Raw genomic sequence first — 7,500 nt, 5'->3', positions numbered from 1 at the left:
ACATTACTGAGAGAGAGAGAGAGAGAGAGAGAGAGAGAGAGAGAGAGAGAGAGAGAGAGAGAGAGAGAGAGAGAGAGAGAGTTACCTAGTTAGCATCCTATCTATAACTATCTCAAAAAAAACAAAGAGAACCTATTTTCTAGTAATCCTCAGCTATATCCTTTTCACCTTAACTTGGCCCAAATTTTCGTCGTTTTGCAGCTTATTTCACGTAGCCTGGTGACAGAAAATGACAATACCAGGGCTCTCCATCATTCCATCACTTCCACAGCACTGCTTCGTGACTAGCATCATATTCTGGTGTTAATCTATTGCCACAGCTGAACACTGAAGATAGAGAGATGATAATTTTTGGACAGGATTGAGTAAAAAAGGGTAAAGCGATGAATATTCTTAAAATCAACATTATAGTGTCGAATTAATATTAGAAAAGGGAAAATTTATTACACTAATTATAATGTTAATTACACACACTGAAGTCTATTTGATCTGTTTACGCGACCATTTACTAAAACCTGATGTCATTAATATTACGAACTCCAAATTCGGTGGAGTTCTTATTGATAGTGTATTTATTTATTTATTTTTTTTTTTTGGGGGGGGTCTAGAAGGCTGGCATTCCAAGACCGTTCTAGATAGACATGAAATATTCAGAAGCGACGTATTTTGGTTGCTGGCTTCTTTTGGCACAGTTTTCCCCCTAGCACTAGCACCCTCTATGTTATTTTTATTTCTTATTTTTTATTCTCCTGTGCAGCAAAAACTACTGGATCGACTCCTTTGCAAATTTTACAGTAAGTAGTTGTCAACATATACTAGTGCACCTGAGTACTGATACTGAAAGCCAACAAATACTTTTTGAGCCATAGAGGAAAATCAAAATGGTCGCCTCAGGCCTGAAAGTGCTAAATCGGAAATATTTAGCCGATTTTGACCAAACTCATGAAAATGTAGTGGGTCATGGGTGAACAAGATCTGCATAGTATGAATGACCTTGACCTCCGTCTCAAGGTCACAGGTCAAAATTCCTAAACATTTCTGAGTCATACCAAAGGTCTCTTAAAATAAGGTGTTCAATAAGAAAAAAGGTATTTTCAGAATCCTAAGAGTGTCTACATCTTAAGATTTCAATAACAGCAATTATGACATATCAATATTTTGTGACGTTTTTTCATTTTTGGACCTACCATCAAAATACGGTACATATTTCAGAGACTGTACACCATATCTGATGCAGCCCACACGTGTGGATTTATCTCTTGTCATTCTAATCTGGAATCTGGCATTATCATCCGCAATGAGGAGTTTTTTTTAATATTGCTTCATCAATTTCAGAATTCTCGTTATTATTATTATTATTATTATTATTATTATTATCATTATTATTATTATTTGAGCGGAGAACGTGTACTCACATGGAGAGACAGACTGAAAAACGAGGATGTGAAGGAGCGTTGTGGTGTGGATGTGGATGTGATAGGAAGCGTTAGGAGAAACACACTGAGCTGGTTTGGCCATGTGGAGAGGATGGAGAGTGAGAGACTGACGAGGAGAGTGTATGTGAGTGAGGGGGAGGCCAAGGATGAGATGGAGGGATGGGGTGGAGAGGTGGGGGGTGAGCTGGGAGCAGGGCAGTAAAATGACGGGGGACAGGGCGACGTGGAGGCGATTTGTTTGTGGTCACCCCGTATGGGATTAAGGCGTCTGGCAATAGACAGATTGATTATTATTATTATTATTATTACTATTATTATTATTATCAGTATTATTATTATTACTACTACTACTACTGCTACTACTACTATTATAATTATCATCATCATTGTTTTTAATTAATCAGTACACTAGAAGGCACATTTGAAGCACGACATGAGATAAGGAAGGTGTACAAAGACTGGAGTTACATATACACGGATCACACTGACATTACGATCCCAACGAGAAGGAATTTGTGATGACCATAAGAATATACTCCATTCTCTCTCCCCCCTCCCTCCTCTCCCCTCCCCTCCCCCTCCCCCTCCATCTCTCTTCTCTCCTCTCCCCTCCCCTTCCTCCTCAATCTCTCCCCTCTCCTCCACTATAAGAATCCCCTCCATCATCTCTCCCCCTCCCCAAATCTCCTCTCTTCTCCCCTTCCCCCTCTCCTCTTTCCTTTCCCTTCCCCTTCCCCCTCCAGCTCTCTCTCTCTTCTCTCCTCCCCTCCCCTCCACCATAATAATCCCTTCCTTTCTCTCTCCCCCTCTCCCTCTCGCCTATCCTCTCCCCTCTCCCTCCCCCTCCATCTCTCTTCTCCTCCCTCTCTCTATTATCCTCTCCCCTCTCCCTCCTCCTCCATTTCTCTCCCCTCTCCTCCCCCCGTCATCATCCCCCTCCCCCTTCCCCTACACCTGAGGGGCAGGGAGGGAGGGAGGGAGGGAGGGAGGGAAGGGGAGGGGAGGGGGGCAGTAACGGTGATGGTAATGGTGCGGAGTTTTAATCCTTACGGTGGGGGTGAAAAAGGGTGAAAATGTGGGTCCTGAAACGTGTATATTTTTTTTTTACTGAGAGAGAGAGAGAGAATGATATGGCAGCTTATTAAGATAGGTGATTGGGGAAGTGAAAGACAATGAGAAGGGTATTAACATGAGAGAGAGAGAGAGAGAGAGAGAGAGAGAGAGAGAGAGAGAGAGAAACACACATACAGATATCATGATCCTTTCAAAATAATACAAAAGAGTTACACAATTATTCACGGCCGGGGTGAGAATAGTTCCGGGCCCGTGAGAATAGTTCCGGGCGCGTGAGAAGAGTTCCGGGTCCGTGAGAATAGTTCCGGCCGTGTTAAAGCGAATAGTTTTTCTCCGATTGTAGCAGACTTTGGAGAAAGGGTTAAATGACAGCACACGACCAACCTTACAGCGTTTGAGGGTAATGGATGAAACGTCATTATTTTACAGTATACGGTACACAAACGTTCTTAGAGGGACTTCAGAAGAGAGAAGATAGTTTGTAAATATAGTTCTTGGACATTGTTATCCCCAGAGAGAAAACAACAAATTCCCTCCCCTCTCTCTCTCTCTCTCTCACACACACACACACACACACACACACACACACAGGCCCTGACCATACCAACACCTGCTCCCTCCAACACCCACTAATACAAGCGCTCCCCGAAGTCCACCTACCCACCTCCCTTGCCTTCCACTGAATACATTACACTTGCCAAAGAGCACAACACGAGGGAGGTAGGGGACAGGTGAATCTCTCTTTAATCAGGATGTAATTAGAGGACAGGTGATTTTGTACTGTACATATATGTGGTTTTTGTGTGTGCCTCTGTGACACTTTTGAGAGAGAGAGAGAGAGAGAGAGAGAGAGAGAGAGAAAGAGAGAGAAGTATGCTAAGGCCTGGAAAACAATATCCCTGGGGAGGTGTTGGGTTGAAGACACAGAAGTTTGCCTCGTGCCTTTTGTTGGGGAGGGGGAGGGGAGTGAGGAAGGGGGAGGAGGAAGGGAGGGAAGGGAGAAGGGAGAGGAGCAAAGGGAGAGGGGAGGGAAAGAAGGGGAGAGCTGTAGGAGAGGGGGAAGGAAGGTGGGAGAGGGGAAATAGAAGTGAAACACTGGAAAAGTGGGGAAGGATGAGGTGAAGGGGGAAGAGAATAGGTGCGGGGACGAAAGGAGAGGGGGGAGGGAGAGTAAGAGGGTAAGGTGAGGAGGCGAAAGGAAGGGGAAGACGAGGGGAGATGGTTCAGGAGAAGGGGGGAAGGGGAACAGGGGGGAAATGAAGAAAAAGTAAGAGGACAAAGGTGGAGTGGGGCAGAGGGTAGGGCGAGGAGGGATGGCGGAGTGTGAGGACTAGGGAGGGGGGTTATGCAATGTGAAGAGGGTGGAAGGAAGAGGGAATAAGAGGGGAAAAGGGAAGAAAAAGGAAAGAGGTGTTGTGGAGTGTTTGTAAGAGAGAATGACCGCCATTTACCCCAACTGCTATAAACGTTATCACCCCCACCAATATCGTTTACTTGGGTGGTAGGTGGCAGCGACCATCACACACTCACTTGCCGTACTGCTGCCTACTTTCACCTTCATCTTTATCATCCTATTTCTGTGTCTGTCCTCCTCTCTTCCCACTTCTCCCTTTCCTTCCTGTCACTTTTTACTACTCAGGTGGCTCTACACCAAGTGACAAGTCTGACGGTTTCCTGTAACCCATGATACGGTATCCAACGCTGGGTGGTAACCATATAACCAGACCACGGGGTGAAGTGGAACCAACTATGGTGCCCTTGTTAACTGGGTGGAAAGAAGCAATGCGGCATCCACCGAAGAGTCAAACCGCCACACTTTTCCCCGCGCTACGCCACAGGGAACGTCTGCTCACTGCACGAGACGGCCCTGCATGGTCGGTTGTTTACCTGTGGTTGATGGGTCTACTCAGCCAGACACACTGGGATGGATCAACAGCAACAACAACAACAGCAACTGGGGTTTGGTATCCTGCAGCCACCATGCTGACTTAGTGATTGTTTTAAATACAGTATGGTGACGCGCTCTCTCTCTCTCTCTCTCTCTCTCTCTCTCTCTCAGTCGAGTTAGAGATAAATGACACCACAAATGTATTAAATTATCAGCACTCACATGAGACAAGTGGCCGCATCTCAATTACTGTCTGTCTATCTATCTATCTACCTACCTACCTATCTATCTATCTTCCTATCCTTCCAGCCACCCAAGCGGCCAACGACTAACCTACTCATCCATTCATCTATCCACTCATATATTCCCTCTCTAACTATCTTTCATCCATCCATCCATCTATCCATTCATTCATATATCTATCAATCCATCCACTCACCTGCCTATCTAACAATCCACTCATTATTCTATCTGCCTAATAACAGTTCAGTTTATTAATGTATGAAAGTACTGTATGTATGTATGTATGTATTTATATGTATGTATGTATGTATATATGTATGTATTTATATGTATGTATGTACGTTTGTATGTATGTATGTAGACCCACATCCACCTACTTACCTACAAACCTACCATCTTCTCTGCCTATCAATATCTATCTATTTATGTTATGTATGTATGTATGTATGTATGTAAGAATGAATGAATGAATGTATGTATGTATGTATGTATGTAAGAATGAATGAATGTATGTATGTATGTATGAATGAATGTATGTATGTATGTATGAATGAATGTATGTATGTATGTATGTAAGAATGAATGAATGAAAGTAATGTAGGTATGTATGTATGTATGTACGTATGTATGTATGAATGTATGTATGTATGTATGTTTGTGTAAGGCCTAAGATAGCAACCCTGCTCACACACACACTCTTCTAACGTCAAGAAACCCACGGGACGGTATTGCCTAATGTTCCGTGTCCCCCCCCCTCTCTCTCTCTCTCTCTCTCTCATGTATACACAGGAGAGGAGAAGAAAAACGGTCAATGTTCCTCCTCTTTCTCTCTCTCTTTATGGTCTGTGTAAGTAACTCTCTCTCTCTCTCTCTCTCTCTCTCTCTCTCTATCTCTCACACAGAGAGAGAGAGAGAGAGAGAGAGAGAGAGAGCAATGTCATTAAGCGGAAAGATATTAGTTGCAGTGGGGGTGGTGTGGTGTGGTGTGGTGTGGTGTGGTGTGGTGTGGTGTGGTGTGGTGTGGAGTTACGTCACTATCCCTACCACACCACACCACACCACACCACACCACACCACACCTCTAAGGGCCAAATTCTGCGGCATAGGAGGTTACGTAGCACTGTTTACTTTGCGACTTATTCAACATACAGTAATACCCTCTGATATTACTTTGTATGTTATTTACGGAATACCACTTTATTATACAGTTTACATATACACATACAAGAGGCTAGTGAAGGATAATGTACAGAATAAGTAGCCATGGAAGAGGTGTTGCGAAATTTAAATCACTTACAGTAAAACACTACACCCTCCACCAACACACTAGAACACTCCACCACACTTAACACCCCACTCCACCACACTCCACACCACACAACCACAGTACTATACTCTCAATCTCATCTACACTGCAACACACCACACTTCACCACACAGCATACCACACCATACGACACACACACATACACACACACACACACACACACACACACACACACACACACACACACACACATATACACACACACACACTTCCCACCACCCCACAGCCACACCGTCAGTTAGAGGGGATACTAATTGTGGTGGTGGTAGAGGTAATGTTGGTAGCTGTGGTGGTGGTGGTGGTGATGTTGGTAGTTGTGGTGATGGTGGTAATGTTGGTAGTAGTGGTGGTGGTGGTTGTAATGTTGGTAGTTGTGGTGGTGGAGGTAATGTTGGTAGCTGTGGTAGTGGTAGTAATGTTGGTAGTTGTGGTGGCGGAGGTAATCTTGGTAGCTGTGTGGCAGAGGTAATGTTGGTAGTTGTGGCGGTGGTAGTTATGGTAATGGTGGTAGAATATAATGGTAGTTGTGGTAGGTGATGATGGGGGTAATGGTGGTAGTTGTGGTAGAATATAATGGCAGTTGAGGTGGCAATGAAGGAGAGACATTAAGTAATTTTTAGCAGCGGGATGAGGAATGTTGGCAGTTGTGGTAGCGATGGTGGTAGCGATGGTGGTAGTTGCTGTAAAATGTTTGTAGCGATAGTAACACCCAGATGTACCTTAAAAACAAAAAAAACAAAAGGTGACAGGAAGTATGAAAGCGATGGTGGTAGTTGTGGTAGGGATGGTGGTAGTTGTGGTAGAGAGAGAAGGGTTGTAGGGTTCAATAACAATTCTTAAAGCCGCTACTACCAACATTCTCTCTCTCTCTCTCTCTCTCTCTCTGACTACATACAAGTTTCTCTCTCACTCTGTATTCACTTTAACTCCATTATTCTCTCTCTCTCTCTCTCTCTCTCTCTCTCTCTCCCTCTACTCTATTTCTATGCATAATGATTTTTCCTGAATAATATCTCGCCTGATCATTTAATCTGACTCGATGGGTATGTATTGTCTGTATATCTACGTATCTCTCTACACATCTATCTGTATATTTATCTATCTACTCTCTCTCTCTCTCTCTCTCTCTCTCACTTCACTGACCTGGGACTACACTTTCTATTAACTAAAAGGTCAAAGCATCACACTGGCACTGTAAGGTTGTGTAATCTTTGCATCTCTCTCTCTCTCTCTCTCTCTCTCTCTCTCTCTCTCTCTCTCTCACACACACACATTTGCTCACGCCATCCCATCCCATCCCATCTCACTCACACTTCCCTTCTCTTAATCCCTCAATCTCGCCCTGCCACTCCCTCTCTCTCTCTCTCTCTCTCTACTCAACCTGGTATCTGTTTATCAATCTATCTGTCTACTTATCTATCTATCTTCTACTGCTATTATTTCAGTCACAGCTGTTCTCAACTCTGTACGTATCGTTTCACCATAATGGCGGACATGCAGCACCTGCCTACCTTCACACACACACCTCTCTT

The sequence above is a fragment of the Coenobita brevimanus genome, chromosome 62 (genome assembly GCF_032717465.1).
Source record: "Coenobita brevimanus isolate Jiangsu-jjx chromosome 62, ASM3271746v2, whole genome shotgun sequence".
Lineage (NCBI taxonomy): Eukaryota > Metazoa > Arthropoda > Malacostraca > Decapoda > Coenobitidae > Coenobita > Coenobita brevimanus.
The sequence above is the reverse complement of the archived record's forward strand: the minus strand, read 5'-3'. Positions refer to the sequence as shown.